Source organism: Lepisma saccharinum, chromosome 22 (genome assembly GCF_977018435.1).
Source record: "Lepisma saccharinum chromosome 22, izLepSacc3.1, whole genome shotgun sequence".
Lineage (NCBI taxonomy): Eukaryota > Metazoa > Arthropoda > Insecta > Zygentoma > Lepismatidae > Lepisma > Lepisma saccharinum.
This window is the reverse complement of record NC_139250.1, coordinates 13,552,533-13,568,693: the sequence shown is the minus strand read 5'-3', so window position 1 is coordinate 13,568,693 and position 16,161 is coordinate 13,552,533. Positions and strand designations below refer to the sequence as shown.

General features: G+C 41.6%; 1 protein-coding gene across 1 annotated transcript in view; it reads right to left on the bottom strand.

Annotated features, from left to right (window-relative positions):
- The window catches only part of MESR6 (misexpression suppressor of ras 6), an 88,471-nt gene that overhangs the window by 39,014 nt on the left and 33,296 nt on the right, over positions 1 to 16,161 (bottom strand). The window contains exon 2 of the transcript XR_014443951.1: positions 14,974 to 15,050. The gene's annotated coding sequence lies outside the window, so the exon portion shown is untranslated. The remainder of the gene's footprint in view (positions 1 to 14,973; positions 15,051 to 16,161) is intronic.

Genomic DNA, 16,161 nt, shown 5'->3' with positions numbered 1-16,161 from the left:
GTAAAGCCAGACGCAGCTCCTGCTCGCACATGTGTGAAAAAATAGCAGGGGTAGAAAATCTGATCCGATTTTAATCACGTTCATAATTAGTAAACAAAAATTGAGAGACCGTGTAAGCTGCTCCAAACAGTCGAAGTGGGTCTCAATGATAGTTCCCTCCAACACCCCTTTCCAGGGGGAGAGAGACAGAGCACACTGCCGTTTCCAGTGACGAGATTTCGAACCCGTGCCACTATTAGATGGGATTTTGCGCAACAGCGGTCGTCCAGAAAGAAATGCAAGGGTATCGGGTTCGGAGTAATCCAATTTTCCGGTGAGGTTACGTTTCCTAAAAAGCCTTTCCGAGATCTAAATACCGTTTATTTTTTTTCCTTTCCTTTTCCCCCTTTCTGGTGCTCTGTAACTCAAATGCTTCGAACCGTTAGTGATTGCAAGGGGGTTGGGGGCTTCCCGGAAAGTTTTTAAGAAGAGGCCACATTGGTATTTTAATTGATTAGAGAATCTGGGAAGAAGGAATTGGCTTGTTTTTGTGTTTCGATGTTGCACTCAACCTTTCTCGTTGGAGACTGGAAATTTGAGCCTTTTGACATGGATAAACCTGAAGCCAAAAATGTGGAAGCTGGGGGATACTATCATAGGCGTAACTTGGCGGGTGCAAGGGGGCAAGTGTCTCCCCCAAATTTTCTGGTTTATTAAAACCTTATGAACAAAGAAATAAAGAGTAATACTTGTGATTTCGAGAACGCCACAGTTACTTAGCAAATAATTCTGGATACTGCTTTTAGGGATGGAAAACTTTTAGTCTCTCTTACCCCAAAGTTAAGCCCAGGTTTGATTTTACCCACTCAAAATTAGGCCCCAAGTCTTATTTTGCCCCCCTCAAAATTAGGCCCAAGTTTAATTCTGTTCCGTCAAAATTAGGCCCCAAGTCTGATTCTGCCTCCTCAAAATTAGGCCGTTTTATTCTGCCCCCTGAAAATTAGGCCCAGTTTTATTCAGCCCCCTGAAAATTAGGCCCATTTTTATTCTGCCCCCCTGAAAATTAGGCCCAGTTTTATTCTACCCCCTGAAAATTACGCCCAGTTTGATTCTGCCCGCTGAAAATTAGGCCCAGTTTTATTCAGCCCCCTGAAAATTAGGCCCATTTTTATTCTGCCCCCCTGAAAATTAGGCCCAGTTTTATTCTACCCCCTGAAAATTACGCCCAGTTTGATTCTGCCCCCTGAAAATTAGGCCCAGTTTGATTCTGCCCCCTGAAAATTAGGCCCAGTTTGATTCTGCCCCCTGAAAATTAGGCCCATTTTTATTCTGCCCCCTGAAAATTAGGCCCAGTTTGATTCTGCCCCCTGAAAATTAGGCCCAGTTTGATTCTGCTCCTGAAAATTGGGCCCAGTTTGATTCTGCCCCTGTAAATTAGGATTAGTTTTATTCTGCCCCCTGAAAATTAGGACCAGTTTTATTCTGCCCCCTGAAAATTAGGCCCAGTATTATTCTGCCCCCTGAAAATTAGGCCCAGTTTTATTCTGCCCCTGAAAATTAGGCCCAGTTTTATTCTACCCCCTGAAAATTACGCCCAGTTTTATTCTGCCCCCTGAAAATTAGGCCCAGTTTTATTCTGCCACCTGAAAATTAGGCCCAGTTTTATTCTACCCCCTGAAAATTACGCCCAGTTCTATTCTGCCCCCTGAAAATTACGCCCAGTTCTATTCTGCCCCCTGAAAATTAGGCCCAGTTTGATTCTGCCCCCTGAAAATTACGCCCAGTTTTATTCTGCCCCCTGAAAATTAGGCTCAGTTTGTTTCTGCCCCCAGAAAATTAGGCCGAGTTTGATTCTGCTCCTGAAAATTGTGCCCAGTTTGATTCTGCCCCTGAAAATTAGGCTTAGTTTTATTCTGCCCCCTGAAAATTCGGCCGAGTTTGTTTCTGACCCCTCAAAATTAAATCCTAAGTTACGCCTTTGGATACCATCATCGCTGCGAGCATACCTCATATTTCCACTTATAACCAGTGGCGTAGCAACATATCGCGAGGTCCTTGGCGAGATTAAAATGCGACGCTCCCATCCGTTCCTTAAATTTGAAATATCTCAGTGTGAATCGATACAAAATGTTCAGGGATACGTCAGCAAATTATCATATTTAAATGATATTAAATTACTGAAGAAAATTATATTTAATAATTTCACTCACCCTAAAAATGTCTTTCTTTGTTTTCCGGGAACTGAAATATGAAGCTCTATGATGGAAGTAAGAACTTCTTGAGTTGCAAGCATTTAAATGCCTCACACATGCTTCGTGACACTTGGAGGTGCTTTATTGTTAACATATTAAAATCGAGAGTGCAAGATTGAGAGAAAGAAGAAAATTCAAGACAATTGTTTTTATTAGAGAAAACAATAAATGGGTAAAAAATTCCACGCAAGTTATCGTGAATTTTTGCGTAAATGTTTCACATGAGAAATATGACAATAATTTTGACATTTTCCGGGTCCCTTTATAGGCTTAGAGCCCGCCTGCCCGCATGGTACGCACCTTATTTGACGAATTATAACGTTAAACTAAAATTTAAAGCCAGATAAACCATAATGTTTTAATATTATTGCCTACAAAAATTACCATTTTCTAACTTTTTTTCCCTCACTTCCATTTAATACATTTTCTGTATCAACCCCATGAGACGAGAGGTTACGGGCGGTCGCCCACCCCTTGATACGCCACTGCCTATAACAACTATTTTGAAGATTGTGAGTAATCACACCACACAAGATTGAAGATTTAAAGTTTACTAAGAAGTATATAACTTTACATATTCCACTCCACACGCGAGAACAAAATATTTCTTCATAGCTATACCGGGTGGTCCAAAAGTCCCGGAACGTCCACATATGGTGAGAAATACGAAAAAATTCGTGTTTAATAGGTGAAGGAAAGTTATTCAATGATATCACACTTGATTCCCCACCCCCACCCCCTGATAGACTCTATTGAAAGGTGCAATCGCTTTCACTCTAGCTCAATTAGGGTCAGAGCGTCCCTTTGAAATTTTTTGGGTTTTATGAAATTTTCACTTTTGGGGGGGGGGAGAAAAATTTAAAATCGCCATATCTCCATTCCTAATTGAGCTAGGAGGATGGTTGATAGCTCGTTGGACTCGGAATGAAATCCTCTTTCCGATTCTACAATACAAAATGGCGGTTTCCATTTAAAATTTCACAGTTGCCCCCCGCCGGGGGTGGGAAATCAAAAGTGATATTATTGAATAGCTTTCTTTCACTTATTCAACACGTATTTTTTCGTTTTCCGATTCGATGTGTATTTCTCACGATATGTGACCGTTCCGGGACTTTTGGACCACCCGGTATTTGAAAACAATAACAAGCTCTAATGTGCATCCCCGCCATATTTCTTCCCCCAGGACTATGCGCGAGCAAAGATGCACGGCTTCAAACAAAAGCGCATCGTTTTCAGTCCGTAATTAGATGTGCAGATGTTCGTGGAAATATCCCTCCAAAAGTGACAAGAGACCGGCGGTGAGGACTAAAAGTGGTAAACGTTGTAAGTGCCAAAAGCGAAAGTGTTGGGAAATCGCATCGTTCGGCACATCAGCCCGTAAGAACGTTCACACGAGTGACTTCTTTACACGCCCTTTGAACTACTTAGAGGGCTACCAGCCACTTTTCAAGTTTACCACATTATAAAGCATGGCTCATTTCACAGTTTAACGTGGAAAACGGTGTTTGAATTCTTGTGGCACTTACAGCGTTTACCAATTTTAGTATTTTGTTCATTACGGAAACTCGAGGTATTACAAACCCGATATACGAGAAAATGTATTTGCAGAAAGAGATAATAGATGGAAGCACCAGAAAAGTGTAGACAATAAGTTAATTGTAATATAAATAGGGAATAAATGAAGATAGAATGTAGGTAAAAATATATTAAATATATCTGGTTAACGTATAAATATAAGCAGCAATGTAAATAGAAATATGAGTAATGTTTTCTACAATTACTATTCACAAACCTATACTCAATTAACAGATAAGCACTAACAAGTTAGAGGAATTAAAATTTTGTAATGGAGATCCCAGATAAACTGGTATACTCATCATCATGGATTTTGCTGAAAACAATGTTAAAGGACCACATGATACATGTACAAAAATATTTTCCTTTTCTGTTGATTTGTTAGTGTTGCAAGCTCACGAAGAAAGACACTGTGTATTTTATATATATATATATATATATATATATATATATATATATATATATATACACAAACACACGTGCGGCGCATGGGCGTAATTTGGGGCAGAATCGAGAGGTTTTCATCCCATAAAAATAACGTCCAGGAATAATTTTATAAACGACGTACGCTTGCAAAGTCATAGGAACTTGTCTTTATTTGCTCGTCAGGGCTCCAGAAAGTAAATAAGAATTTAAAATTTTAATATTGATTGAATTGGTGTTTTAAGTTCACTTTATTCACAGTAAGGCTAATCGGGACTGGACCTACAGTTTAAAGTTGGATCCGAACCACTATGTGCCTCCACCGGGAATGGAACCCGGGACCCCTTGATTACAAGGCGACAACGCCACCACTGCGCCATCGGGGAGGCACTTAAAATTTTAATAAACTTGAAAATTGGAGGGCAGACAGAAATCCCTAAAGTGCAAGGGTGCAGTTCTGGAGACAAAAATTCGATCCACCTGACATACTGGTACGGTTTTGACGAGTTAGCAACGATCAGAGGCGTCTCTTGAACGCATGCTGCGCATGCGTCAATTGTGGGAAAAATGGCAGCTTGCTCTGCGACGACATTCATGAGCATTTCTACATTCTAATTTCTTCATATACGAGAAGTATTTATTTCACACGAGAGCGCTCAACTAAGCTTATATTACATTTCTTGGATCTGAAGTGAAAGAAAGTAATAATTCTTTTCCCACAATTGACGCATGCGTCACTTCAGATCCAAGAAATGTAATATAATCTTAGTTGAGCGCTCTCGTGTAAAATAAATACTTCTCCTATATGAAGACATTAGAATGTAGAAACGCTCATGAATGTCGTCGCAGAGCAAACTTTCCTTTTTCCCACAATTGACGCATGCGCAGCATGCACCGCAGGAGACGCCTCTGGCAACGATGCCGAAGAATAACATTTATTGTGACGATTTTGGAGCGTTACTAAGAAATGTGCGATTAATGAAAGGAAAGCTGTTAAAACAATAAAATAAACAGGCGACTTTTGATCATACGAGTAAAATAGCTCTTAATCCACAAGGATGAGAGAAGTATTCGCCAGTTGCTATTAAATATTCTGTTATTTCACTTACCTTACCACGCTCACACTGCTACACTGCTTCTAAATCAAAACACGTAATGCAGTTCTACGACTGTTCATTTTAATGTGCTGTGTGTTTCTGTGACGTCATAGACAGAAAAGATTTTAACTAGTGGGGGGAAGAGAACGTAACATTCCCTCGCGAAACCGTTCTCCTTTGTAAAGTAGACATTAACTTCGCAACTGCTTTTAATTCTCCTCTCTCTTTTTTTTATCTGCATGCGACTCGTTGCTCGTAATGAACCCCTAGGAACTTTAGGCACGTTCAAATTGATTTCCACCGATCATATTTTTTAAAAACGTGCTTCCCGAAGGTTTTTTTAACGATAAAGACACTGAAAGACAAAAGGGGGAAGCAAATGGAGACAAGGGTGACTTGTGCAAGGGGAGACGAGATTCGCTTCTTTTTCCCCTGCAGTTGGTGGCCCTGATGAGACAAAAGAGCAGAGCAATGTCTCCCCGCCCCTTCGCACAGTGTGTAATGGTTCACACAACATGGTTCAACTTTTCTTTGTTTCCATATTTGATAAACGCAAACATTCTGCAACATTACTTTGGCTTAATTTGTGTAATAAACAATTTAGTTGTGTTCAGATCTAAACGCCAAATCACACGGAACTGGATTTCCAGTAGGAATGCCCTAGTTGGCGCCGGACTGGCTACCTGGCTGAAAATGATGGATGCCAGACGACTAGATCGTGTTCTAATTGCAAATGGCTTTCTCTGCTAGGTTATGTGAAACAGCCATTCATAGCTGTTTGAAAGTTTGATCAAGTGAAGATAGTCTGTGTGTTTGGCAGAGAAAGTAGGATTTTTTTCTGTGCTTTTCGAGTGTTGATTGTCTATGTTCGCTGCTTGATGAGAGAAAAACAGAGACGTGTATTCGTGTTCAATAGTATTTAGGAATTCATCCGAAGCAATGATATTTATACACGACAAATGTGATTAGCCGAAAAAGAAAATTCGTATTATTACCAAAGTATTAAATAAATGTTTGACACATTACTTGAAAAAAAATACTTATGAATTAATCCTGCAAATCTCATGTATGAATACAGATCAGAGTTCATTAAAAAATCTTGTTGAGTATACATTGATTACCATACGAGGGTCACTATTTATATTTTAAGCCTAACAATGAAAAAACAGGAATTTGGCATTGAAAACTGCTTTCTTGTTTTTCGAAGTATTCTCCTTTATGGTCAATACACTTTTGCATTCGTTCGAACCATTTATCAAAGCAGTTTTTCCAATCTTCTTGAGACACCTCCATAATATGGTTTTTGAACGCATCAACGGCGTCTTCCGCCGACGAAAATCGTTGTCCACGCAATTTATTCTTGACATTCGGGAACAAGAAGAAGTCATTGGGTGCCAAATCAGGACTGTACGGCGGATGACCCATCAATTCGATTTTTTGACTGTTCATAAAGTCGGTTGTTAGACGAGATGTGTGACAGCTGGCATTGTCTTGACGAAGAATGATCCGACGGCGTTTGTTTGTTTTCCGTATTTGACCGAAGACCTCTGGCAAACAAATTGTTGTGTACCATTCAGAGTTGACCGTTCTACGTTCCTCTAAAGGCACAGTTGCCACATGACCAGTTTTCCCGAAAAAACAGGCGACCATTTGTTTCGATGTGCTTCGAGCGTGAACAACTTTTGTTGGATTGGGTTCATCTTGAAACACCCATACAGTCGACTGCTGTTTACGTTCCGGCTCATATGCATATATCCATAATTCGTCACCTGTTACAATCTTATATACGTCTTTTGAAGCACCACGATTGTATTTATTGAGCATTTGTTTGCACCAATTGACGCGAGCGTCTTTTTGAGTTTTTGTCAAATTGTGTGGGATCCAACGAGAACATACCTTTCTCACAGCTAAATGATCACGTAATATTTTATATATGCTGGTGGAACTAATGCCTATGGTTGCCTCAATCTCACAGTATGTCACATGACGATCTTGCAGTATTAGGTTTTGCACAGCATCAATGTTTTCTTGAACAACAACTGATTTCGGACGACCTTTGCGAATCTCGTCGGTGAGCGAATGGCGGCCACGATTAAATTCGTTATACCAGCGTTTCACAGTGGCAAAGGATGGGGCTTCATCGCCAAATGTGGAAGTAAGTTGATCGTTGCACTCTTGTCTTGATAATCCACGTCGAAAATCGTAAAAACTCATCGCACGAAAATGTTCACGAGTTAATTCCATTTTATTGTTGTCGCGCAATCTCCAAGGCAACATAAACAACACAAATGAAGCTATTGACAAAACATTCGAAGTACGTTATGGTCAATAATGCCAGACGATTCCGTGCAAACGTCAAATCGCGCCTAACTTCAATCAGTGTTGCCAAGGCTCAAAATATAAATAGTGACCTTCGTATTTTCTTTGGAGCCATTTCTAGCCCATACTTTTCTTTTCATATTAATATTTAATAACAGCATAGCTATTCTCCTACATGGTTCTTCAAATCGCTCGTCCATCTTTTTAGCTTGTCTGCTCTGTGCAATATCTTATGGGAACAAAAGTATACCGACAAGTACAGTATAGTCCGCGCGTTTACTTCGTTAACGTCCAAGAACTGAAGGAAGCCGCCGCCACGAACATGAGTGGGGTTAAACAGCGGCGACTTGTTTTCGTCCAATCACACTCAACCTTCAGCCAATGAACGCAGCTGTCATTCTGCTGGTCTACTCCACGTGGAGTCTCAGTCACATGACTGCGGATACGCTGTTGCCGTAGTTTGCAACTTCAATGTGGAGACCGTGGGAAGGAGCTTGTGCGCGGAGGGACAAGGTGGCGTAGAGTAGATGGGTCCAACACTGTGCGTTGAATGTGATTGTTGCAGCTGGTCGGCGCGCTCCGTGGACTCTAAAGCCAGCCGGTCGTTAACCAAGATAGCGCGTCGACTTTAACAAGTATCGTGTGAGGCGAGAACTAGCAGATGAGCCAGGGCCACACAACTAGTCCACGTCCAACTGGAAAATCCAGCAGGAGAGCTAGCCTCGTGTGATTCAGGTATAAAACTAAGAATCGCTGTAGATTAAATTTTATCTGTAAATTACATGGGATTTATGACGTAGAGAAAATATCAATTTAAGTGTTGCCATAGTAGCATTATTTTAACTGCTTCGTTATCATGGCTATGTTGCCAATTACCTGTCATATTTGAAGATACAAATATTATATACTAACGAAATGTACTAATACTAATACTAAATACTAATTTCAGGTTTAAAATACATCGTGATTATCGTTTTATCAAAAATGTACAAAGAAATGTTAGAATTTGGGTCCGTCGTTAGCATAGGCATATCCAGAATTATGATTTCTTTTGGGGGGAAGGGCACAGAATATGTATAAACCCAGAATAAACTTCTCGTAGTACAAATACAATGTGTAGCATTTTGTACAGTCACGGATACTTCTGGTTTCTAATAATCTCATTGAATTTCACTGGAAAAGTTTCAACCCAGAAGTGTCCGTGACTGTACCTCAATTTTTTTTGTGATTTTTTTTTCGTAAAGTTGCGTCCAGGTAAATTGATTTGGTGTTTTAAGTCCACTGTGCCATGTATCTTCACCGGAAATCGATTCTGGGACCTCTTGATTACAGCATAAAGTAAGAATTTACTAAAAAAGAACTTCCTCACAAACTCTTCTCAAAAAGTTTAAAACGTTTGTTAAGATATCATCTGCTAATAAGGATGATAAACGGTTAAGAAAATTAAAAGCCTGTCTGAGAAATGTAAAATCGGCTCATTCAATAACAATATGCCGAAAGCTTACAATGACGCTACAGACACGATACATTGGCGCAAAGGGTGCCCATCCCCTCCAAGACCTATGACGCATCCCCCACAAAAGGTAGAATATTACCCCCGCCCGGCCCCTTTATACCGAATTATTTACTCAAATTATATTAGTCAGACAAAATTTGCGGAACAATATAATAGACATATTTGAGCAATATATGTTTACTTTAGGCACTTTAGGCTCACTTTCATGTTCGCTAACACAAAACGTACAAAAAACTATTCGGGCTCACTGCCATTGCTATTGCACTGAACCTTATCCTTAACCTTATATTAATGCGAACAGCACGCCCCTCCCCCCCCGCCCTAATTTCAAACCGATTCTAAAGGCATAAGAAGTGGAGTTTCATTTCAATCCCATCGCTGCGATCAACAACAGGTAAGTAGAAAAAATGTAAATAACCATAACTAAAAATTAATAACAAGTCAACAAAACGAAACGATCACCCCTCGCATTTTTGTGTGAAGATATATAGAATTGGTAAAAAATATACCCCCCCCCCCAAAAAAATCGCATGACGCAAGCACGCCATGAATTTCCCCTGTGGGCACACCTGCATTGGAGTATTTAGCCCTTATGGCAAGTGACCGAAAATCTCAGGAAATTTGTATTCCCTGTATGACGTAGCAAACGTTTTTCATCCTCTGTAAAGGGAACGTGTACGAGCCTTTTGTTTTCATGCAGAAGACCATTAACGATATTGTTTATGTAGACGTGCTCTAACAGTTCATCATCACACACAATTCGATGAAGACGAATACAAAAGCCACATACATTTCCAGCAGGATGAGGCTGGCACCCCCTCATTAAGACAAAGAAGTGCCAAGATATTTCAGCACCTTGTTCCCAGGTCTGTAATTTATCGCGGAGCCCCAATACCATTATCACCTCGTTCACCAGACTTTACACGTGTGAACGTTTTCTTATTAGAATTCGTAAAAAATCAGTAAACGTTGCTGACCTGGCATTGAATTGCTGCTGCGGTTGCTGACGTGACTCGGAGTACAACCGGAGTTATTCCCAGCCTTCAATAGCACAAGAGCGCGGGAAGATTTGAAGAACATTCTCTTCTGTTTGGCTGTTCTGAGCACCTGGCGATAATCCCGGCCTTCAATAGCATCAGAGCGCCGGAAGATTTCAAGAACATTCTCATCTGTTTGGCTGTTCTGAGCACCTGGCGATATTCCCGGCCTTCAATAGCATAAGAGCGCGGGAAGATTTCAAGAACATGCTCGTCTGATTGGCTGCTCAGATCGCCTGGCGATATTCCCGGCATCCAATAGCATAAGAGCGCCGGAAGATTTCAAGAACATTCTCATCTGTTTGGCTGTTCTGAGCACCTGGCGATATTCCCGGCCTTCAATAGCATAAGAGCGCCGGAAGATTTTAAGAACATTCTCATCTGTTTTGCTGTTATGAGCACCTGGCGATATTCCCGGCCTTCAATAGCATAAGAGCGCCTGAAGATTTCAAGAACATTCTCATCTGTTTGGCTGTTCTGAGCACCTGGCGATATTCCAGGCCTTCAATAGCATAAGAGCGCCGGAAGATTTCAAGAACATTCTCATCTGTTTGGCTGTTTTGAACACCTGGCGATATTCCCGGCATCCAATAGCATAAGAGCGCGGGAAGATTTCAAGAACATTCTCTTCTGTTTTGCTGTTCTGAGCACCTGGCGATATTCCCGGCCTTCAATAGCATAAGAGCGCGGGAAGATTTCAAGAACATTCTCATCTGTTTGGCTGTTCTGAGCACCTGGCGATATTCCCGGCCTTCAATAGCATAAGAGCGCCGGAAGATTTCAAGAACATTCTCATCTGTTTGGCTGTTCTGAGCACCTGGCGATATTCCCGGCCTTCAATAGCATAAGAGCGCGGGAAGATTTCAAGAACATTCTCATCTGTTTGGCTGTTCTGAGCACCTGGCGATAATCCCAGCATCTAATAGCATAAGAGCGCGGGAAGATTTCAAGACCATTCTCATCTGTTTGGCTGTTCAATAGCGCGGGAAGATTTCAAGAACATTCTCATCTGTTTGACTGTGATGAGCACCTGGCGATATTCCCGGCCTTCAATAGCATAAGAGCGCGGGAAGATTTCAAGAACATGCTCGTCTGATTGGCTGCTCAGATCGCCTGGCGATATTCCCGGCATCCAATAGCATCAGAGCGCCGGAAGATTTCAAGAACATTCTCATCTGTTTGGCTGTTCTGAGCACCTGGCGATGTTCCCGGCCTTCAATAGGATAAGAGCGCGGGAAGATTTCAAGAACATTCTCATCTGTTTGGCTGTTCTGAGCACCTGGCGATATTCCCGGCATCTAATAGCATAAGAGCGCGGGAAGATTTCAAGAACATTCTCATCTGTTTGGCTGTTCTGAGCACCTGGCGTTATTCCCGGCATCTAATAGCATAAGAGCGCGGGAAGATTTCAAGAACATTCTCATCTGTTTGGCTGTTCAATAGCGCGGGAAGATTTCAAGAACGTTCTCATCTGTTTGACTGTTTCCCGGCCTTCGATAGCATAAGAGCGCGGGAAGATTTCAAGAACATTCTCATTTGTTTGGCTGTTCTGAGCACCTGGCGATATTCCCGGCCTTCAATAGCATAAGAGCGCGGGAAGATTTCAAGAACATTCTCATCTGTTTGGCTGTTCTGAGCACCTTGCGATATTCCCTGCATCTAATAACATAAGAGCGCGGGAAGATTCACAAGAACATTCTCATCTGTTTGGCTGTTCTGAGCACCTGGCGATAGTCCCGGCCTTCAATAGCATAAGAGCGCAGGAAGATTTCAAGAACATTCTCATCTGTCTGGCTGTTCTGAGCACCTGGCGATATTCCCGGCCTTCAATAGCATAAGAGCGCCGGAAGATTTCAAGAACATTCTCATCAGTTTGGCTGTTCTGAGCACATGGCGATATTCCCGGCATCTAATAGCATAAGAGCGCGGGAAGATTTCAAGAACATTCTCATCTGTTTGGCTGTTCTGAGCACCTGGCGATATTCCCGGCATCCAATAGCATAAGAGCGCCGGAAGATTTTAAGAACATTCTCATCTGTTTGGCTGTTCTGAGCACCTGGCGATATTCCCGGCCTTCAATAGCATAAGAGCGCCGGAAGATTTCAAGAACATTCTCATCTGTTTGGCTGTTCTGAGCACCTGGCGATATTCCCGGCCTTCAATAGCATAAGAGCGCGGGAAGATTTCAAGAACATTCTCATCTGTTTGGCTGTTCTGAGCACCTGGCGATATTCCCGGCCTTCAATAGCATAAGAGCGCCGGAAGATTTCAAGAATATTCTCATCTGTTTGGCTGTTCTGAGCACCTGGCGATATTCCCAGCCTTCAATAGCATAAGAGCGCGGGAAGATTTCAAGAACATTCTCATCTGTTTGGCTGTTCTGAGCACCTGGCGATATTCAAGGCCTTCAATACCATAAGAGCGCCGGAAGATTTCAAGAACATTCTCATCTGTTTGGCTGTTCTGAGCACCTGGCGATATGCCCGGCCTTCAATAGCATAAGAGCGCCGGAAGATTTCAAGAACATTCTCATCTGTTTGGCTGTTCTGAGCACCTGGCGATATTCCCGGTCTTCAATAGCATAAGAGCGCCGGAAGATTTCAAGAACATTCTCATCTGTTTGGCTGTTCTGAGCACCTGGCGATATTCCCGGTCTTCAATAGCATAAGAGCGCGGGAAGATTTCAAGAATATTCTCATCTGTTTGGCTGTTCTGAGCACCTGGCGATATTCCCGGCCTTCAATAGCATAAGAGCGCGGGAAGATTTCAAGAACATTCTCATCTGTTTGGCTGTTCTGAGCACCTTGCGATATTCCCGGCATCTAATAACATAAGAGCGCCGGAAGATTTCAAGAACATTCTCATCTGTTTGGCTGTTCTGAGCAACTGGCGATATTCCCGGCCTTCAATAGCATAAGAGCGCCGGAAGATTTCAAGAACATTCTCATCTGTTTTGCTGTTCTGAGCACCTGGCGATATTCCCGGCCTTCAATAGCATAAGAGCGCGGGAAGATTTCAAGAACATTCTCATCTGTTTGGCTGTTCTGAGCACCTTGCGATATTCCCGGCATCTAATAACATAAGAGCGCGGGAAGATTTCAAGAACATTCTCATCTGTTTGGCTGTTCTGAGCACCTGGCGATAGTCCCGGCCTTCAATAGCATAAGAGCGCCGGAAGATTTCAAGAACATTCTCATCTGTTTGGCTGTTCTGAGCACCTGGCGATATTCCCGGCCTCCAATAGCATAAGAGCGCGGGAAGATTTCAAGAACATTCTCATCAGTTTGGCTGTTCTGAGCACATGGCGATATTCCCGGCATCTAATAGCATAAGAGCGCGGGAAGATTTCAAGAACATTCTCATCTGTTTGGCTGTTCTGAGCACCTGGCGATATTCCCGGCATCCAATAGCATAAGAGCGCCGGAAGATTTTAAGAACATTCTCATCTGTTTGGCTGTTCTGAGCACCTGGCGATATTCCCGGCCTTCAATAGCATAAGAGCGCCGGAAGATTTCAAGAACATTCTCATCTGTTTGGCTGTTCTGAGCACCTGGCGATATTCCCGGCCTTCAATAGCATAAGAGCGCGGGAAGATTTCAAGAACATTCTCATCTGTTTGGCTGTTCTGAGCACCTGGCGATATTCCCGGCCTTCAATAGCATAAGAGCGCCGGAAGATTTCAAGAACATTCTCATCTGTTTGGCTGTTCTGAGCACCTGGCGATATTCCCGGCCTTCAATAGCATAAGAGCGCGGGAAGATTTCAAGAACATTCTCATCTGTTTGGCTGTTCTGAGCACCTGGCGATATTCCCGGCCTTCAATAGCATAAGAGCGCCGGAAGATTTCAAGAACATTCTCATCTGTTTGGCTGTTCTGAGCACCTGGCGATATTCCCGGCCTTCAATAGCATAAGAGCGCCGGAAGATTTCAAGAACATTCTCATCTGTTTGGCTGTTCTGAGCACCTGGCGATATTCCCGGCCTTCAATAGCATAAGAGCGCCGGAAGATTTCAAGAACATTCTCATCTGTTTGGCTGTTCTGAGCACCTGGCGATATACCCGGCCTCCAGTAGAATAAAAGCGCGGGCAGATTTCAAGATTTCAAGACCATGCTTGTCTGATTGGCTGTTTCGAGCGCCTGCTGTGACGTGTCGAAATGGAACCCCTCAAGTGACCAATCACATCGCTTGCTTCCCCCAACGACTCAATAACCTAGGTGAAAGGGGGGAGTGTTGGCGCCTCAAAGTACAAATGGCTGTGATATAGTGTGGAAAAAATTGACTACAAGTGAAATGCTTGCCGTATTAACAATGGAAGTCACATAGAATCGTAACAGATTAACACCTAATGTATTTTACGACATTCTGGCAAATCACAGAACATTATCTGAATACATATTTTACCCGTTATGATTTGAAACGTTCTTTTTTCATTACCCTGTCTACATGGATTGCTGATATGCAGTTATTTACTGGCAAGTTTTGGTTTTATCCTGAATATTTTTCCTAAAAAATAATATATTTCTATCAACTGCCAAAGAGAATAACTTAAAGTGTTGTTAACTGTTAGCGAACGAAATCATAATTCAACTAATTCATTGTATATATTTATTTTTGCTCTATCATCTGTTATTTGGTAAAGAAAAGTAATTTTGAGCTCATTGATGGACTAAGTGTAAGATATATAAAGAATGGAATACACAAGGAACTTATACTTAACTTATACTTATACTTATACTTAAAAATTCACTTAAGAATTCATTCATCTGACTTACGCAGTTTATCTGCCATGCCTGCCATCTACAGTTCGGACGACGAAATTAATTCTGGAGTGTAGTTCGTCCAGTTGAACCTTGAAAGAGATATTATTATAAATAGTAACATTTATCAAGTTTATATTGACATGAAATATCCTCTGAACTACACTAACTATGCAATATTCAATGCAAAATTAAGTACTGTAAGACGAGATCATATTGCCGGGCTATATGCTATTAAAAATAATAAAATTTCATGTACAGTGAGATGCATAAGTATTACCAAGCAAACTGGCCATCATTATGCTCATGCACCTTGTTTCACCCACTTTAACAAAATTAACCATAAAGGTCTGCTGTAAAATATAATTTTTTGACTTCGAACAGCCTAGTTATATAATTGTGTGTTGTATCTAGGTCCCTATTTCCGTATTGCTTCGCGTAATGTATTTTTTAGTATTTTATCCTGAATGTATATGCAACCACACAGCACAGAATTACAACTTACACTAGTTGATTCACTTTGAGATCACCATAAACAAAGTTTATGATATATCTACAAAAAAATATACAGATTTGCGTTTGATATGTTTGAAGAAGTTGCAAAAGAAGGTACATTGGTGGTTCTCCAGATTATATGGTTACATTTGTGAATTTATCTTCGGTCTGGTGTTAAAATAAAGCGGTTGGCAACACTGCTGATTTGTAAACTTATATTCGATTTGGTGTAAAAATAAACCAGTTGGCAACACTGAAATTTTAATCTCTCCCCTAGCTAACCCTTCATCATCTCTAAGCCACCCAAAAAACGACGCCCAGCATCCCTGATACGTGGATTTAAAAAAAGGGAGAATTGACTAATGCAAGATCCAAGGGAGGGGAGGTAAGGCGAGATCCATCCTTCCAGACGAATACAAATTTCCCCCATAAAAGGAAAGACAGGAGAAAAGAAAAAGGGGGGGAAGGGAAGAAAATGAAGAATATGGAAGGGGGAAAGGATTTTCCATGAAAGAGAGAGAGACTTGGGTCTTTTCAAAGCAGAAACTCATAAAAGTAATGAGATTGCTTCCAAGACGCTTGCGCATGGAAAAATTCCAGAGCATCTTTTCTAGCCATGCCATTGGACAGCCTCCAGCCTACGGTCTTCAGAGACAGCCTTGAAACAGTTTCGTATTGCAGCAATACGAATACAATACGAAATATTCG